The sequence below is a fragment of the Lichenostomus cassidix genome, chromosome 1 (assembly GCF_008360975.1).
Source record: "Lichenostomus cassidix isolate B80296 chromosome 1, HeHo_3.0, whole genome shotgun sequence".
Classification (NCBI taxonomy): domain Eukaryota; kingdom Metazoa; phylum Chordata; class Aves; order Passeriformes; family Meliphagidae; genus Lichenostomus; species Lichenostomus cassidix.
The window spans coordinates 13,180,333-13,201,060 of record NC_139479.1 but is presented as its reverse complement, the minus strand read 5'-3'; the positions used below and the strand labels follow the sequence as shown (position 1 = coordinate 13,201,060).

The window sequence follows — 20,728 nt, the reverse complement described above, 5'->3', positions numbered from 1 at the left end:
GCAGAGAAAAAGCACTGGGTTTCACTGAATCATAGAATTGTTACAGTTGGAAAAGACCTTTAAGATCAAGTCCATCCATCAACCTAGCACCACCACCATCTTCACCATTAAACCGTGTCCTCATGTGCCAAATCTTCACGTTATTTGAACACTTCCAGGGACGATGACTCACCCACCTCCCTGGGCAGTGTTTTCCAAAGTTTTACAACCCAGTCTTTCCTAATATCTAATCCAAATCACCCCTCGTGTAACTTGAGGCCACTTCCTCTCATCCTGTCACTTGTTACTGGGAGAAGAGACCAACCCTCACCTGGCTACACCCTCCTTTTGAGAGCAAGAAGGTCTCCCCTGAGCCTCCTTTTCTCCAGGCTAAACAACACCTGCTCCCCCAGCGGGTCCTCATGGGACTTGCCCTCCTGCCCTTTCACCACCTTTTTGCCCTTCCCTGGACTTGCTCCAGGGTGTGTGGCAAGGGATAAAGGCCTGATTCACCAATGCTAATAACCTGAGTCAATGATTTTTAAAAAAGGAAAAACATCCAAACCAAACCAAAACAAAAACAAACAAACAAAATACAAAAACCACCGCACAAAAAAAAGTAGCCTATATCACAGACAGCAGTAGCACCATGTTAACTATTGTATGCCATACAATGCCTGTGTCCAGAGGCTGATCAGCTCACTACATGCATTTTACACGTGGCTCTGCAGTTCTGAAGTGTTGGGTGAGACGTGCAATGTATCTTTCTCTCCCACTGTGGCGATACAAGATCATCATTTTAAAGGTCTTCCCTGGCGTGGCTGCCAGGCTGTTTGTCTGAGCTGCAGTGGTATTTTTGGAGACAAAGACTTGGACGCGGCGCAGGACAGGTGGCCTGGCAGCAGTGGTAGGAAGCTATCAAACCGCGCAGTGTACATTTCAAAACACAAACCAGAGGGAGAGGAGATAAATCATTTACTGTATTTAACTTAGCATATTGCTACTTTTTGTGACTCATATAGTCTTGCGGAAGACTCCCCAGACAGGTTAAGCCAAGTTTGAAAGACAGACGATGTAAAGTTTACAGACTGCCAGGCATTTGTGAAGTTAGGATGCATAAATGCATAGAGGCAGCAGTGAAAACAAAATTGAAGATGGAAGGAATCTGTATCAACCCATCTTCCTTCAGTCTCCCTGGGTTTCAAGGATCTTCCTTTTGACCACTGGCCAAAAATAAACCTGAACCATCCTCTGAAGGCTAGTGCAAAGAGGCAACAGCCAGAAAAAAAGCATCAGTACCTTGCACTCCACCTGAAGAGTCTGTCCAGAGCACTGCTGTTGGTTGTACCAGGCTAAGCAAGCCCCCACCTCTTTCCAGTGGCAGGGCTGGACACCTGCCATCACATCACCAGGTCGCTTGGCCAGAGCTGCTGTGCACCCACAGCACTGTCAAGCTACACCTGGCCCTGACCTGCAGCCCAGGCACACACAGGAACCACCTGGAGCCACATCCACAGCAGGACCAAGAGTGCAGGAAAGCTGGGGCTCAGTGGGAAATGTCTCACACAGCACCTCTGTGCTGTGCCCAGGCCTTGAGCACAGCTCCCACAGACACTTGTGCATCCCACACCTGGTTACCCTCTTACTGACGGTTTTCTCAGCAGCAGACAGCAAAAAGATTTCTCACTGAACTGAAAAGGCATCATTCTGTTTCTAGGGTACTTAAAGCCTCCAACTCAGCATATCACTAGAGACGTATTTGTGTGCAGAGTTCTATCAGGCACATCTCACTGGACCACACATGATGTGAGATTTGCAAACCCAGGCACAGTGCACATGGTCTTCCTTCTCAGCCCAATTCCAGTTAAAAAATTCCAAACTAGGGGCCTCCCTGGGAAGGCTGCATTGCATAGCAATTCTTTTGAAGGTAGTTAGTTTTAATCCAGTTACCAAGAGTAACACTCTTAGTACACTAATTCTGTGTTCTTCATTTTAAGCTGAATTCCTTGAAAAACAGATTTTCTGGACACTGGTACTTTTGTCCCCATGCTTTCAAACATGCAGGCTGCTCTCAGCTAAGTATGTCAAAGGGGTCAGCATCACCAACCTACCGAAATCCAACAAGATTCATGACAGATGCAGCCAGACAACGGAAGCCCAAATGGGAGTCCCTATACAAGAAAAAATAATCCCATTAAAACAACCACAATGCCAGATACCAGAGCGCTCACGGGGTGGAGAGATTTTATTGCAGCTCAGCAGTGCGTAAAGCTTCAGGCAGACCTCATCACTAGTTAGTCACAGGGTAATGCAAATACAAGACACAACACTGTGAAAACAATCTTGTGCAGATCTGCCCCCATCTCACAGAACAATTTATGAAAAAATTAGGATGTCACACAATGCTGCATGCCCTACAGCATGTGAAATTATCTTTACCAGACAAACTTATAAGAAAAGTCATCAGCTATACTTGGCTAGACATTTTCTCTGCATCCTTTAATAATTTATATTGCATTCATAAATTTACTGACTGCGCTCTCTCTCTCCCTGACCCATCTCAGCCTGGCCCACAATGGACACCAGAATATCCTGCTATCATTTTCAGGGTCATCACAACAAGTGTGCCCCTGCAATCTCTCATTCTTTTATTGCAAATGCACACTGTTCTCATGCCTAGTTCTTTCTTCCATCTGAGTCAGGAGAATGAATCATCAAAAATGCTATTGTCAAATGCTTTCTATGAATTATGTTCTGCACTGCAGTGGCTTGCTCTGCTCAGGATTCTCTAGTTTATTGGTATTTCTCCGTGGGATTGCTTTTTGAAAACACTGAAACAAAGTCGGGTTATCCCCAAAAGGGGGCAGCCGATTTTAAGCCATTTTTAATGGGCATGAAATTGAAAGCACCAGCCAGTTTGTTACAAGACCGATGTCAGAAAGTAACATCACCATAGGTGTCCAGAAAATATTATTCCAAAAAAAAGTGGAAGATGTATTAGCTATAGATATTACATAACTCAGCAACATCTAATTAACGGGATACCAGTAAGCCCCAGGAGCACACGTACCAACACACAATACCTACTGCTGTATTTCTCAGTCTAACTTTCATTTCAAGGGCATTTGCTCACATCAGGTACCTGAGGTACAGAAGAAAAGGAAGTGTTGCTGATCTTTGGTGTACAGCTTTATCCTATTAACAATCTTTAGCAAGTATGGACAATTAAGAATTCTGTGTGGGTTTTGATCCCTCTGACCCTGACTGGGGTAGGAACTGAAGGTGCTGAATGACTTAAGTCAAGCAAAATCTGCACCTCCTGTAAACCACACATACCCCAAAGTCAGACATCCTTGCTCATTACTTTGATGTTGAATAAATAATATAAAAGACAAAAATATTGTAAAAAAAAAAAGCAGAGTCTAGAAATTAAAACTCGATAGTTTTAGTCTAGAAATAAGGCATATGGTTTGAACAGTGAGAGCTTATAAAATGAAAAGTCCAATACAGCAGAAGCCAAATGATATCTGTGTATTAATTCTTCTTTGAAGCTACTATCTCTTTCTCAAGACTTTAAACTTTTAGGATTTTTTTTTTTACGGTTGCATGCCTGTGACAGGCAATTCATGTCACAAATAGAAAGTTATATCAGTTACTTTCAATTTCAGTGGTTTTCACTCGAATAAGTAGTCCTCCAAAATTGCTCTCCAAAAGCTTGTATTAGATCCTCCATCATTTGCCCATGGCAGATCAAAGCTAGATGACTTTCTAGCAATACAGCATTAGTTGCAAGAATCCCTAGATCTCTTTCACGCTGAAAGTCAGACTAGAGAAATACAGCTCTTTTCCTTCTTAGTGTCTACAACACAGAAGTCCTGATCATCACTTTTTCTTACATTTAAGCAGCTATTAAAACTAAGCCTTAATGAAAATAGTATCCTAAGACAATTAATTATATCTTTAAAGAGTCAGCTAAGAATATAATTTCCTACCAAACTCCACCTATGCTACTTTTTTTATAAAGACACAGAAACAGAACATATTATGAGAAAACAATTATATCAGGCCTTAGGAATGTAAAAATTGAAAAGATCAAAAGTGATAAAAATTCCAGTGAAATTACTGTAAGGAGACCAGAAAATGGCACAAAGTATATCCATTTTCATGATGAAGACTGTAATGAAAAAAAGAAAAGTGAAAAACTAATCTGCTTCTGAAGTCTGCATGATCTGATCTTCCATCAATTATCTATTCCAATCATGTAGACAAGAGTTTCTGTCTACAGAGCAAATCCACTCTGATAGTTAATCCTGTTGTCTTGTAGTTCCCCCTGGAGACCTGGGGATACAAAGTATTGTGTCCCTGTGTAGCGCTGTTCAGATATAGTTTAACAACTCCACTCATCAAATCCTCGCCATGCATGTATCTCCTTGAAGAACACAGAGAATGACAATCCCATCTCATCCACATACTGATTCCATTCCAAGCCAATGTAGCAGCAGTCTGACTTCCAGGTCTGTCTCACTCTTTTGCAGCTGCTTCTACCAACACACTCCCTGCACAGCAGGAGGCTGAAGCCACAGCTTTAGCTCTTCCTCACGCTATCAGCTGCCTACTGAAATGTTCTAGGTCACGAACATTTGCAAATTAAACATGATAATGGGATCTCTGAATTACCAGATAATCAGATTAAATCTCTTTTTCTCAAAATTACATACCTCAACTGATACAGAAATTAAAATGCAATAAATAGGATGCAACCTTTCCCACCTGTGTAGTGCTGCTGAACTGTGAAATTCCTTTCACTGTTTAAAGTACCTAGTTTCTAAAGACAGTAACTCTTCATCACATTTTGGTTTTACTTGTAGTCTGGTAAAGGCCTCTCTCCTTTTTTTTTCTTTTTTTTTTTTTTCACACATACCTCTTTTGTGATCTCATTTTTTCTTTCACCTGCCTTCTGCCACAGACACATTTTGAATGTGACAGTGGTTGTAATTCCTCTCCATTTTTTCTAGTTTTTTCTTTGAAATTAGTATTCCTGTTTGTAGAAATAAAAAGCACCTTGTATACTAACTTCAGTATGTCCATTTATTTATAGTTTGTGCATTTCATTCCTTCCTACTAGGCATCTTCTTCATATGGGTTTTCAATTACACAGAATTTCATCTCAGCAGAACTTTTTATTACATGGCGTTCAGATCAAATAGTAAGCCACAGAAGATCTTTACGGACAGAGTACACTGCATTTAATATATGTGGGATATGAAAGATTTTGTACATAAACAGTTTTTTAGCCCTAAGTAATATATTTCCAGAAATGGATTTTTTACTGAACTAATATCTTCTCAATTATCTACAGATCAACAGAGTATTTCCTTAAAAATCATAAATATATAATTTAATATCATAATAACCTTCAAATGTAAAGCCTTTTCAATGTAACTATTTAGCTTCTCATGTCTTATAAAGAAATTTATCAGAGAACATGATTCCAAAACAGATTTCAGACTACAGTATTCCTTTGTGCAGAATATATCTCCATATACTCACAGAAACACCACTTAAAGAACTTAGGAGACATTAGGAAACATTTTCTACCCAGAGGCAATTGCATTTAAAAAAAAAGAAGCAAAATGTTTTACTGATTTTGATTCAGTTATATGGAACCACAAAACAGCAGTAGATTTTTAGTTACAGATGGAAAAGGGTCTTTGTCATATCATTCTTTCATTTATCAGTCCATCTTCAAATACCACCATCAACAACCTCACCATTTCACTTTTTTATACTCTGCTTCTCCCTCCCTGTATCTTCCCTTCATGTTTTAAGAAATAAGGTTTTGGCATCAAGAAACTTCATCCCTTTGTAAGCTTTTCTGCCCTTGGCCACAGAAGACCTTCAGTCCTAGACAACTTCTCCAGGAATTATCTCTTCCTCAGTTAATTACATTCATGTTAATACAACATTTAGCTATAAACATATATATGAACACACATACACATGGACCCATCTGTATTTACCTCTCTGTGAACCAGCCTTGAGCTAGCAACAAATGCCTCCCCAAACTCAGAGAGTGGGCTGGGGTTAAAGCTGTGACAGCATGTTCGCAGATGTGGATTTGCATCAAGGGAAGACAGTGTAGCCTCTTCAAACAAAGCACACAAAATTCACTTTTTTAATACATCTCTCCAAATAAAGCATTTGACCAGCTGAGGAACAGCTGGGACTGAAGCTCAAGCATGCTGCAGTGTGCCCCAGCTCCCGGGGCTCTGCCCTGGCATATTGTACCTGACACACAGGACTTGCCCAGCACAGATACACTGGCAGTGGGTGGAGCCCACCCATGTCCCAGGCATGCACAGGCCTATTGTTTTCAGTCAGCTGCTTACAATCACTCATAAGTCTGTCAAGATTCATGAGCACTTCTTAAACACAATTGTGGGAACAGAAGTTCAACTTCCATGCCATTTTGCTCCATGACAAATAGTTCTGATCTTTAAAGCTTGGAAAAAAAGAGTATTTTTATGACCTCATTGCAGTTCTTTCTGTGCTGTGACCCTGATGTTTGTGGAAAGGGCAAAGAAATCATATACCGTACATCTTGCTAATCCTTTCAGTCCTTGTGTTTAGGCATCATCCATAAATAGCTACTGGTCATAAAAAATACTCCTGCACCTAAGGCTAGGAGCTAGATTGCAACCAGAAAGCTCCTAATCAGTATTTCTCTTGGCAGGTATGCCTATGGCATTGGTATGCCTTTCTTTTCCATCCAGGTTGGTCAGTATCTTTCATACCAATGATTTAATAATTAAAATGCTCTGAACAGAGGAATCAGACAGGTGAACAGAAGTTCTCTCAGGTCAGTTTGCAATGCCTGCTGGTGGGCAGGTCACTGGAATATAGACACGTACAGCAGGAGCATTCTTGTCTTCTCACTAAGGACAATGATAGTCCTGGCTACACATGAGACAGCCACAGCCAAGCTCATTCTTCTGGCAAGACAGAGCAGACAAAATGAGATAAGGACAGTAGTTTTTAGATTGTAATACTAATAAACCAAGACACAAGCCTTAGAGAACATTACACTAAGCCCCAGTCGAACACCACAGTCCTTTACCAGAGGCACCTTCAATCCAGCTCAAAAACAGAAGGGCACAGCTCAGCACAAACTGAGGGGGCAAAAGAAAGCAACAGGATGTTCTTTTTAAGCATGATGGGAAATTATCAGTCCTTATAAGAAATTCAATTTGTGGCAAAAATTGGGGAAAAATTAACATTTGAAGGCATGACTTCATAGAGGAGATAGAGAAAGTTCTACTGATGTTACAAACAGTTCCAATGTGTAAGTGTTGCTGCAACTGCTGGAGAATATAGACTGCATGTTGTAGGCTGCTACTACTGAAACTGAAGGTAGAAATTGAACATAAAAAAAGGATAGGCTTTCAATGCAGTAACTGGAATGGGGGTAGGGTGGGGGAGGAAGTATTTTTATGGTCACAGGAAAAAAAAGTAGATTTGTTTTTGAGAACAAACATGGAGGGACACATTTTCTGTTCATATTTTTATAAATTGAAAAAAAAAACTGTTCACAAAAATAATTTATCATCACAGTTTAAAAAACATTTTCAGTATATTCCTAAAGCAAGACCTGAAATTTGGTTATGCATTTGCACTTGGGTACTTATCAAATTTTGTATTTAGTGGTGTCATCAGCATGGTCCAGTGGATAAAAGAGTAGCTTGAGACGCACACATACTACCCCTGGCTCTGTTTCTAGGTGATCTGGGCATGTAATTTCAAAGTCCTCTGCAAAGCAAGCCAGCTTCACTATTTTCAGTTTTAGTAGGATGGAAGGATAAATTGTTCCAGTGGGCAAAAGTGATAGAGAAATGGCATGTACAATTACTAACTGTACTAATAGTATATGAAATATCTGGATTCAACTGAAGAACATTTTTCATTGCTTTAGCAAAAAGGTGAAAAACAGGCAAGTGCACATCAACTGTTCTCAAGGCAAAACTTTTGCATGCATTACTTTCAGAGCCCTGGCGGCAGTGAATGGCAATAACAAAAACTGAATAGATACTCAGAGCTGTATTTAAATGCAATGGACTTTCTAAAGATCAAACTTCTAAATTATTCTGATTCTTGAGAATGTGGAGCAGAACCTGTCTCTGTGCATTAAGACCCCTTGGACTGATCATGATGTCTAAGTTGTAACTCTGAAGTTGTTTTTTCTTTCTGTCACACACCATTTCAACATTAAGAAATTTCAATGTAATCTTAAACAATCACAGCTCTGAAGAGAGCCACAAAATTCTTTCAAATGTAAGCAGTATAAACACAGTCACAGAAAAACTCTCTACCAAGGTTTTCACACAACCTCTGTCAAGCACAGTGCAGAATCTCATCTAGCCCAATGTAAAAATTTCAGCTTTGTCCCTTACTGCATTTAGCCAATTCAGAAACCTTGTGAGCTGAGCACTACATTCACCTGCTATGGTTACAGGTCAAAAACAGCTGCATCAGAGAACAGAAGGAATAATAAGTCAAATTCCTGGTTTCTTTATCCTGGCAATTCAGGAAGTCTCAAGGAACACGGTAAGAGAGCAACAGGAAAGGCGAGTACAGACATCTCTTAAGTTCTAAAGCACACACATGACTTGCCCTGCTTTCATTCCTGCAAATAAAAATTTTAACATAAAGCAAAAATTTTAACATAATATCTGAGAAGAGCAAGAGACTACATCAAGTTTCATCAACATTCAGAGGCCTAAATAAAACTCTTAAGTTCTCAAAAAAATAAACCCTTGGGGAGAGAGAGAGTCCTCTTGGAGATGGCCATAAACTGCATCCAAGAAACTACCCTGAACTGAGGTAATATTTCTTTAAATTACAGAGGTCTCTATGAGTTCAGCTCTGAAAAACACAACTCTTCCCTAAATCACGTCCTTTTTTACTAGAATTCATTTTTACACAATATTTGTACTGTTACCAGTATTCCAATGGTCCTTTTACCTCCCTGTTACAAAGACAAACCTTGCTTGCTCAGTTTCACCTTGTAGAAAGTGCATTTTATTAGGCTTATGTTGGCTACACTGAAGAGTTCCTTCCCCCATGATGAACCAGAACAGGTACTTAAACAGAGCAAGAGAAACTGGGCCACCCTTCTTTGGTAAATCAAGCAGAGAGTGACCTTGGGGTTCCATTTTTCCAAATCCTTTACTGTCACGACATTATCTAAGCCTTTTTCTCCCTCTTAATAGCAATACAATGTACATGTGCAAAATATTTCTCCACCCATTCTCAGTACTGTCACTACACATCTAAGAGCCACAGCAGCTCACTAGAACCTCATTTATGGCACTCTACAGCTTGCACCCACTTTACTAACACTGACAGATCCCTTTGCATCAGATAGCTATCCTCTTGCTTAAATTTACTGTGGAAAACTGATATTGTGACCATCTAGGTCATCAATAAAGTGCTAAATGGTCACTGCTAATAACCAGTTCTTATAGGATCCAACAGAAAGGCACACACTCAATGAGGATTCCCCATTTACAGTCATGTTTCATAGCCTGTCTGCCAGCTTTTAGTCCATTTAAGAAGCATCAAATTGATTTCATTTCAGTCTAGTCACTTGATCAAAAAATCATGCCTCACAGAAGCGTATTATATATTACTTCAACGCAATGGCATTGATCAAACTGTATTTGTTATCTCTCAAAAAAGAGAATAAAGAAAGGAATAAAAAGGCAGGTTGATAAAATCTATTTTCCAAAAATCACGGGTGACTAGACTTAAAGAATGATAGGAAGCTTAAATGCAGTCCAGTTAGAGAATTTCTTTCACTTTTTCCAGGACCAGAGCCAAATTGACAGGCTTCCAATTATCCAGAAGATTCCTTTTGAAAGCATTGGTGACAAATTTCCAAGTTCACTGTAATTTCTCCGTGTTTCAAAGCATATCAAAAAATTCAAGCTTCATAACCCAAAGAAGCCTACAGTGAATTCTGTAAAAACTTCTGGGTATTAGTCATCGGGTCCAGATGTTTAAATAACCCAAACAGTAGCACAACAGCAGCTCACACAGCAGAGGGGGAGGAGGCTGTTATGTGCTTCACCATCACCACCAGCCAAGACACAGTCTTGGTACTTTACTATCCTTTACTGACACCTGAAGAAGAGAAGTAATTCAATTAATACTTTTATCTAATTCTAATAGACATTTTTCAACTAGCAACAGCCCACTCTTTTGTACAGACTCCTTTTGTTCTTACTAGGTTTCTTTAAAATAAAAAAGAAGACAAGAAATAGGTATTTCATCCATTATTCCATTCACCATTGAGATTTTTGTGTGCCTTCATCAATTTCCTAAAGTACTTAACTTATATTTTACAGAATATTTGTACCCCTACCTTCTCACTTGGGGATTTCCATAGCAATAGCTTTTCTTTGTTGTGTTTCGTCCTTTCTCTTTTTGGTCATCAAGTCTAACATTCCTAGACAGAAAAAAAAATGTTCCATCATTTTTATTTCTCTTGAAACTTGTTTTCAGCACTATGAAATTGGTCATTTTCTTAAACCAGTGAGAAAAGGGACTTGAATATATTTATTACAGGAAAACAGAATAAAATCATGATCACTTATGCCTAATTAGCGACTCATTAGTGATTTGGATGCCACACAGAGAACTGCTGTAGGAGAGGAAAAGCTGTGGTGCTGCTGACTACAGCTACCATGACACTCAATACAGAACTTCACTGTCACCGAAAATCCTTATGTGCATCCCCCAGAGTTCTCTTCTCTGCTGTGGAAAATTTACCCGAGAGAAGCTGCTGGTCAAAGGCTCATGGCACAGATGGGGGCTTCTTCCAGGCCACACCACTCAGCTCCTCAAGGAGCAGCACCACAGACCAGATGGCTCCCAGCTCACCCTGCAGCAACCCTTCACAGCAGGTTCCCTCAGAACAGGCTTTACACAGCAGAGCAATTCTGCCTGCAGCCCCCTGTCCAAGGAAAGTTAAGTATATCCCCACTGGATCAAAGGATATTTACTTGGCTCTGGCCAAGCTGAGATACACACTAGATAGCAACTTGAATGAGATAAGATGCCAAAACATGAATTCAAGAACAGGACACAAAATTCAATGAATATCATATGCAGATCCAGTGAGGAAAAGAGATTAACCAGTGGTGTAAGACTCTACAGTGGAAGGACTATATTTATTAATGGTAGTTTATTATTTATACTATGTCCCAGGATTATTGTTTCTGCTGTGCAAAGATCAAGAAAAGCCTTTTTACTTTAGCAAAGAAAAGAGTAATTTGCGAGATGTCAGTGGACTGTGTTTTCTGTTCTTCTGCAATAGCTATTCTCTGAAGGCTTAAACGGATTGTTCTTTAACCATAATGTTGTTAAAGAAATGCCAGGAAGTTTATTCATGGTTTATTAATACTGCAGAGGGCCCAAAGCAGCAAGATAATGTCCAGACTTCCAAAAAACAGGCTTGCCAACCATCGCCTTGGCCACTTTCCAATCAAAGGAAGAACATGATAGCCAAACTGCAGCTACAATGACTTCAGAAATTGCTGAAAAAAAAAATGTAGAATGACCCAAGACACAGAGCCCTAGTCCAATTTTATACTCACACCAAAAAAAAAAGAATCCCAAAATTTTATTTGCACCGTCACATAAAGTCCAGACAGGGTCTGTAAGAACAATTTTTCTCCAAATGCTTTTTCAGAGTTCAGGTTACTGTTCTGACACCAAAAGGCAAAGCCCCTAACCAATTGCAGTGCATTTCTTCGTCCGACCATATGCTTTCTTTCCCTGCAGAATATTGATAATACTGTCATCTGGATTCCTCTTATCTTTTTGATAAATGAGGCTATTGCCTTCCTAACTTATTAAGGCATTTACATTTGAAACACATATCTGAGATATAAAGTAATTATGAAGCCTTTACTATAAAACTATTTTGGTGAAGATCAACTAGACTCAGGTTTTCAGTTCCCAAGATCTTTTAAGATTGTTCTCTAACAAAAGATCACCTGCATTTCCTCTGTCAGGGCCAAACATGTTTCCTTTTCAAGGTTAATGCCTGCAGGATTTTGTTAGTCTCTGGAATGTTACTTGATGGAAAAGGGGTTTTAAAGTAATAGTTTTACCATGAAAAGTAGCTCAGCTTCTTCTGAAGGTACATTCTACTATTGATCAGTCACTTTGCTTTCTATGAAAATGAATGACCATATGATACATAGAAGTGTCCTATTGTATCCCCTTAAAAGACAGAGGCTCCCACCACCAAGTGCAGAAACAGAGTCCAAAGGCATTGCAAGGCTGTCCCTCACCATGGTTTGGGGAGGCAGGGGGCAGGGCATGGTACCTTCAACAGAACAGAACAGATTCCACTATGCCCACTGCCAAGCATGCAGCTCCTGCCACCAGGCAATGCCTCCTGGCTTCTAACTCCTCCGTATTCCCAAGATGAAAGCAGACATTTCAGGTGTGATTGCCTGTCCCAGTTGTTTCAACCCCTCATAAAGGAAAGAAATTCCTTTATTATAAAAGTCACCCATAAATGGGTGGCTGTTCCGTACTTCTGCTGGATGAACCCTTTGTCACTATGTGACATCCATGCAGCCTTTCTTCTTTTTCCTAACATATGCAATGTTAGGAATAATGAGTGTACCAGGGCTCTACGTCCTGTTAACACAAGGTGTAGATTTTTTTAGAGCATTCTCAAATGTGGAACTGCTTCAATAATGCCATACAATTTAAATCCAAGGATTATGTATCAGTGTTTCTTCTGCAATCCTTTTTTTTTCAAAGAAATAAAAACTGACTTTATCAAACTGTACAATCACAAGGAAAAATCTGGGAGCCTGACAGGCAGAAGCCACTCACTTTTCCTGGGGCACTGCTCCTCACCATCTCAGTGCCAGAACATTTCTAAAGAACTGTCACAGGGGGATTTGAGGTGAAATCCCTAAGATTTATATTAAGCACGAGTTTGGGTATCAGGAGACAGTTATTCTTAAGTCCTCCTAATGAGGTCATAAGGAATTTTGTTTTCAAACACAGTATTTCTGGTTCCAAAATTGTAACTTGTAAAGAATCTGATGGGTTTTGGACTGCATTTTAACATGCATTTCTAGATGGTTTTTAAGGTTCGTTTAAGGTGGAAACTACCTTTGGATATCTACCCAGCTCTCACAACATGTAAGATGAGACAATTGTGCAGTAAATCTTGTCATTTAGCTCACTTGAATTGGGATTTCACTTCAGGTTTTGGCTTAACAAAACCAGGTACAGCATCCTAAGAGTGGCTCTAGCACTTAGAAAGAGGACAAAAATCTGGAGAATTACAATGAAAAGAAGTGTGGGAGGCAGGTCAAATGCGGGGACTCTGCCCCTCTACTCCACCCTCATGTGACCAACCTGGAGCACTGCATCCCAGCACAGGAAGAACACAGACCTGTTCGAGCAAGTCCAGAGGAAGGCCACAAAGAGGCCTGGAACACTTCTCCTACGAAGACAGGCTGAGAGAGTTGGGATTCCAGTACCTAAAGAGGCTACAAGACAGCTGGAGATGGAGCTTTTACAAGGGGCTGTAGTGATAGGACAAGGAGGAATGGCTTTAAGCCACTCTTTTAAGCTCAAAGAGGGCAGGTTTAGACCAGTTCTTAGGAAGAAATTCTTTACTGTGAGGGTGGTGAGACACTGGCACAGGTTGCCCAGAGAAGCTGTGGGTGTCCCATACCTGGCAGTGTTCAAGGCTGGGCTGGATGGGGCTCCGAGCAGCCTGGTCTATGATTCCATAAGTTCTATGATTCCATAAATTTACAATATAGTTTGTTTATTCAGGGATGCCAAGGAGACAGCCTTAGTAGTCTTTGCCTTTTTCTCCTATAATGGACAGAGACTGTTTGGTTTTGTGGTTTTTTTAAGCATTAGTAAACAGCAGTCCTAAACAATGCAATATTACTTCATAGTGTTAAAACACCAGTTCATGTACTATGTATTTTGTTTTCTCCATTCCACTCTAGGCTGTTATGAAAACATAAACAACTTAAAACATTTGTTGCTGTGCTATGTATAGCTCTACTTGACTCAGAGTCCTTTTTCTTTGTTCATTATTTCTATCTTGAACTGGGAAACTTTTCTTGAAGCAGTAGTGTTTCTCATTTGGAATTAAAAAAAAAAAAAAGGCAAGAGAAAATGAACTTTTTAAAAGTCTCACATCTTACCAAATATACCCAGTCATAAATATGCTACAATCAGCACACTACACATTTTATGTAGAAAGCACTAGATGATGGCAGAATTCAATTTGTGCTATGAAAGCAGGAACAGGGCTTATAAGAATGCTTGCATCTGTCCCTAATTTGCTTGCACATAAACCCACAGTAATCTGCTTTATTGCCAAAGACATATAAAGAAATTGGGCACCAAGCAGCATAGGTAATCTTGAAATGGAGACCCTCCAGCCTAATTAGACACAAACACCCAAAAGGCCCGAGACTGAAATATGGCATGTAGATTTTGAAGTGTATGAAGAGACAGAACAGTCTCATTAGCAGCCATCTGAGTGTATGCTTAAGCCTCTGAAGTTCCTTTTTTGACGTAGGGAAGGAGTAAGCCATGCCTGTGCCGGAGGCTAAGCACAAGGAAAAGCATCCTGCTCCTTCTGGAAAAGTCCTCTATCTCCCAACTCCCACCCCAGGAAGCTCCTCCTGGGCTTTGTGCAATTCCAAGCCACTCTCTTTGTAAAGACATACCCGCCGTCTGCCAGCTCACTTAGTGTCAATAATGCTGGGAAGCCAAAACATTAGAAGTCTTTGAAAAATAAGACAAAGAAGCAATTCTGTGGATAGTTTATCAGGTATTGGTTTGTTATTCACTAGTCAGTAGATATATTTCTTAAGAAAGTTAGACATGGAGTTTTGCCAAAAGCCATTTAAAAAGTGATAATTTTCCATATTTAAAATGTCTGAACTTTTTTTTTATGGCATCAAACAACTATTGTTGGCTACTTTCTGTTTACAAGCTTGTCTCTCTCTGATTTCATATACACATCTACTTTATAGAACAATGAAAAATTATGAGTGAGTTAAAGAAATAGACAGAGGAGAAGTCCATGACAATCTTACAGCAGAATGGCTGTGGCAGAAAAGGCTGTGCATAGAACTGACCTCCAAGTTGCAGATTTCAGGCACATTCAGGGACTATCTATTTTTGGAACCATAATAGCTACACTTAACTAACCAGAGGGTGTGATAACTTGATAAAAACATTTCTATCTCCCTCTAAGTTATTTGGAGGAACAATGCAAGGCAACACATTATTTCCTTTTTCAATTGAATTTTTACATTATCAGGAAATATCACACTGGCCACAACATTATAAACAACTTTTGGTTTTAGTAAAGTAAAAGGAGCTTTGTGCTTCTTTTCTTTTCCTGCAAACACAACATGAAGGAAACACATGGATACTGAAGAGTCCAGAAATCTTGTGTGCAATGAAAAATTGTGGCTAAAGCTTTATGTTAATTGACATTCAAGGTCAATGTGTATCCTCATCTGTGATGCTGTTCTTGTATCAGTGCCTGAGATCACCAATCAGCCACATTTTCTTGATAAATTTTATGGGAATACTATTTGACATCTAGCCTTACCTGCAAGTGCCACCAAAGCATCACTATTGCAAAACAAATACGCAAATGTTGGGTGGGGATAATTTTTTTAAAACCTTTTCCTGAAGATTATTTTCAATGTTTTTTGCATTTGTAAAGGCCTTATTTGGGTTTTTTCTAAGAATATGTACCGGGATATCCACTGTTCTCTTTTGCCCTTCCCTATGCTTTAGGTTTGAGATTCAAGCCTGACGGTACTGCCCATCGCCGTGTGACCTCAGCCAGCAGTGAAAATCGGGGGATGCCCCTCTGGTAGGGGACCCGCAACCCGCGGAGGGAACAGAGCCTTGGCCCGCGGGGCTGTCTGCAGACAGACATGAGCTCACCGCCCACGCAGGAGCCAGCTCTGCTCGGGAGCCACACAGCCTCGGCACAGAAACTCGTGCCCAGCTCAAGGAGCCGAGATCCGCCGCCAGGCACCCACCCCGAGGTGGCCGGGACAGCGCAGGGACAGCGCAGGGACAGCGTGGAGGAGCGCACGGAGCGGGCACCGCCTCTGCCCTGCTGACCGTGGGGGAACAGGCACCAGCCAGGCCGGAGACCTGCCAGCCTTCGCTGAGGACAAATGTGAACAAGGGGAAATTGAGGGGGAAGCGGGCAAGCCTTGGCTGATTGATGTGGATCAAAGGGCAGGTGCCACCTCCATGCGCCCAGGCCGACAGCAGAGCAAGCGGCCCCCAGCGCAACCAGGGAGGGTGTCGGGGACGGGGTGGGGCTTGGGGACGGAAAAACCCGCCCAGGCACGAGGAGGCCGTCGGCGAAGCCAAGCGGGATGGGAGAGGCTGGGAAGGAGATGGCCAAGGCGGGCAGAGCAGGGTGGCGGAGGAGGAGGGCAGTGAGGGGGAAGCCTGCGAGCCCCTGCCCCAGGGAAACAGGGCTTAGCTCTGGGCCGAGGAGCTGCACCCTCCCCGAGGCAGGTGCGCCCTGCACGGCCCGGAGCGAGCCCCGGTGCCTGACCCCGTGAGCTGCCCCGGGTCCCCTCCATCGTCCCGACCCCGCCACGGGCAGGACCCCCCTTACCTTCGGCTGCGGGCGGGGCCGCTGCTCGCCCGGCCGCCGCTCGCCCGGCCGCCCGGCTGCTCCTGCCTGGGGCGGCGGGGCCGGCCCGGGGCTCGCCGTGGGGCAGGGGCGGCCTGCCCTGCCCTGCCCAGCCCAGGCAAGCCCGGCCCGGCCCGGCGGCGAGGCGCTCCCGGGGCTGCCGGCGGCGCGGAGCCGAGCGGGGAAACCCGGGCTCTCCCGGCTCCCCCGGCCGCCGCGGCACCTGTTGCCAGGGAAACCCAGGTGTCTCCTCAGCCGCGGCCATCCCCGGCGCGGCGGCGGGGGCGAGGGCCGCGGGGGCGGCGGCGCTGGCGGCGGGCTGGAGGCGGCGGAAATTTCACTAGCGGCTCTTTCTACAGGGCCTGCGAGCGTGTCTTTGGGCAGGTTTCTCGCAGTTCTGGGCACAGTAAACCCCGCTCGTCTGTTAAGCTAGGGCCTGTTTCAGAAAGAGTAATTGTGTTTTGGGCAGGAGCTGCCAGTCGCTGCGAGCACAGGGAGACTCCTGTGTTCTTGCCTTGCTATGCAGGACTGTGGAACAGGTGGAGAAATCATGAGCGGATTTCCTTTGGCTTTCTGACAGTGGAGAGCGATGTCATTGCATGGACTGGTTCAGCAGCAGTTCTCCTATCCACAGCATAAGGGTGCAGAAGTGTGGAGGAAAGATCACAGGAGAAATTAACACCGCTCAGAAATTGCCTCCACTCCCTTTTGCTTCACGTCTGTTTTCCTTGGAGTTAACAACTAATCAATTCCAGGAATTTGAGGGAGGCTTGGTATTGAAGTAGCTCTGCAGCTAGCTGGGCTTGCCAGCACCCACTCACCTTAGGGCTAATCCCTTGTGCCAGCCCTGGCTCTCTTGGACTGAAGTCTTCTTTGCATCTTGCTTTTGCAGCAGAAAGGATGGGTCTCTCCATCTGGATCCTTGTGGTATTCCTTTATTTCCAAAATACTCTAGTACTTCACCTGGAAACTAAAACAGTTTTTTACAATAAAAGTAAAAATTAATTTAACAATTTCTGATTATATGTTCATTACAATTAATTTTCCTTTGTGCGCTTGAAGTTAACTTTTCCTACCAAAGGAGAAGTTTGAAGTTGTTTTATGTATTTCCTGTTTGAAAAAGCAAAAATGGGGAACGACTGTATATATTTTGAAGATGTTAGTAAGCAAGAAATGTATATGATTTTATTCAATTTAATGTATCAAGACCTGACAGTAATGATTTACAAACCATCATTTGCACCATGTACAACTGAAGCAGTCAGGAAATGTCAGAGCAGATATCTTTCTCCCTCAGAAAGGCCAGCTCTGCTAAACTGAGTATCCACAGGAACACACTAGTTTTCAAAGGAATTTTCGTCGGAAAAACCCCTAAGATAGGCTTCAGGTTTTTTTTTTTAAGACAGACAAATGGACATAGCCTCTGCATAGGCTGTGTCCTGGCACCGGGGGCCCAGAGGTAGGTGTCACATTCCCATATTCTTCTGCCAACAATAGTGGGGAGCACCCAACACTCTGGGCAATAGTGGTTTGTGCCCCATAGACCTTTTAATCCCATACAAAACCACCAGGCACTGGCTGGTACTCTTTTATCCGAGGAAAATCACATCAGGTTTCAGCATGTGTGCCCTCTCTTCCACATGGCTGGGCTGGAGTCTCTTCTTAAACTCCAACACAATCCTATCCCCAAAAAAAAACCTGCTTCTAAAGGGATTGCCATCGTTGTCTTGGATGGGAAGAAATGCGGTAAAATTAGAGAGATAAGGATATTTTATTTCCAGATATATCCTCCTGCAGCAGTTGCTATGGTTTTGCACATTCTGAGGTTGTTTTGCAGCATCAGCACTAAAAATTGTCATAAGACATCAAAGGCATCAGCTGAAGAAGAGGCAGCTCAGTACCCATGCTGTGTGCTCATTTCAGAGTTTCTGTGTCAAGAAATGCCACAGGTAGCAGTTTTTAGAGTCTATCAGATCTTCAGACCCCCTGCACAGTGACCCACAAGGCAAACTCCTGTACCTTTCCCTTGTTTGAGCAGGACTAAAAGCTCACTTGTGAATGAGAAAGACACATGCTATGTGTAGCGTGTGCTCTGATAAATTATCAATAATTCCTTCTTCCTCACTTTTTTTGCATAATATTTCACCTTTCTCATATGCAGTGTGAGAGATGAATCATCAGTTTAATAAATACCCCTGCAAATGTGAAGTGCCTTTCACTGAGCTTGGGGGCAGTTACAACCCATCCTCCTCAAGTATTCAAGTTACTGAGCCAAAAAAGAAGAGCTTTATATACTGTTGTGGCAATTACCTTTCCAGAATATACTATTGCCCCATCTCTTCTTGTTTCTTGACAGGCTTAAAAAAAAATGCATAGGGAGGGAAAAAAAAATCCTCAAAGTTTGTTTTCAGTTCAGTGAAATTGCCATGGGTGCTGTTCATTTGCAGAAATATCTGACATAGCTTGATTCTGAAGAATACAAAAAACAAAAGGAACTTCAGAGATTTTTTCTAATGTTTTTTGACCATGACTGTTGTAAAGTTTATGAAACTTGTATATGTTTAATGCCAGAGAAATGGTGCATTTCTAAGGTCCCAGTTTGTGACCTTGCATGAACTCATCTTTCATGGTATGAATAAGGCCAGGAGTAAAATGAAGATTAAAAGGGGGATGAAAAGAACTAATAGTAAATTTTAATATGCTAATTCTTTGTGGCTGGTATTCAGATGACACCTGACCTTATAAAATCTACCAGTGATAAAGATTTTTACCTGCCATTTTGTCTCACACACAACAACAGCACCAAGCCTGAAGTATTTTTAATCAAGGTGCCTGCAGAACATAACAGGATTTAGATATTTTGGTAGTTTGTCTCATGCGCTCTTCCATCTTTCTCACACAAGAAGGATTCAGTTAACTGAGTCACAGCAAAGAAACCATGCAGAATTTTATCAGAAGGGTTATATGCAAAAACTACGTGCTACTTCACTGGAAACCAATGGCACCAGTCCAGTAACTAACATATGCTATGGCGACGGTGACACCGCATGGAAGTGATGGGCTGGGCTGCAGGGTGAAAGGAAGTGCTAAGCAGAGTACACGGTAGACGGAAGGAGCTATTCCAGGTTTATCTTCCCAGTGCTATTTTTAAGTTTTTAGATTAAATTTGATCTCAATACAGTGCTTCTTTCCATAGATACGGTCCTTCTTTCCATGGATTTGGGAGTCAGCGCAGAGCGAGCACATGGAAAATACTTCCCAGTTACAGCATGAACAAGCCAAGCAGGAGGGACTCACTGCAAGATTACCATCCAAATCACCATCTGCCCAAGGGAAGGGACAGCATGTAGTGGCACTGTTCCTGGAGCAAAGAAAGGACCAGGTAGTTACCATGTCTTCATTGCTCTCTGCAGAAAGTTGCTACAGCCCACCTTAAGAGGTTTGTTCCTGCACTGGCTTGTTCATGCTGCCAGTGGCTTTAACAAAGACACAGGCAAACTTCTTCTTGTGTCACTGCCCCAAAGTTTCTTTATTGCACCTCCACCAATTTTGGGGTGGGGAGGTGAGAAACAACAACAAAAACAGGACTTAAAATGTGGCGCCCCAAAACAGGAGAAAGAGAAGCTAGGATGAGAACATATTTCCCCTTGGACACCTATGACATTGTCCTCGCCTTCATCTCCTGAAGATACTAAAACACCAGCCCTATTTTTTATTGTTTACCTTGACACAGTTTCTTCAAGTAACAGAGTACTTAGGATAAGTCAGGCCTGAATTATGGGAAAAAGTGGTCTGAACATCTGTTCTTTACATAAACAAAGGCTTTCATAAAAATTATTTGGCCACTTAACAGTGGAATTGGACCATCAGAGAAGAGGGAGCTCCTTCAGCCTATTTTCTGAAACTAATAATCTATCTACAAAGAGCAGTTCAAAGAACAGGCCCCTAAGACTGCAGAAGGGAAAGGCTGTTCAGTTACTCAGTGTAATCTCTACCATAAGCTCTATCATA

General features: G+C 42.1%; 1 long non-coding RNA gene across 7 annotated transcripts in view; it reads right to left on the bottom strand.

Annotated features, from left to right (window-relative positions):
- LOC146444219 (uncharacterized) overlaps window positions 1-16,843 on the bottom strand; it is a 299,825-nt gene extending 282,982 nt beyond the window's left edge. For all 7 annotated transcript variants that reach the window (XR_014849725.1, XR_014849722.1, XR_014849723.1 and 4 more), the window contains exons 1-2: window positions 16,700-16,843; window positions 10,400-10,483 (exon numbers count right to left, since the gene is read on the bottom strand). This is a non-coding gene — a long non-coding RNA (uncharacterized LOC146444219). The remainder of the gene's footprint in view (window positions 1-10,399; window positions 10,484-16,699) is intronic.
- Between the last annotated feature and the right edge of the window lie 3,885 nt (window positions 16,844-20,728).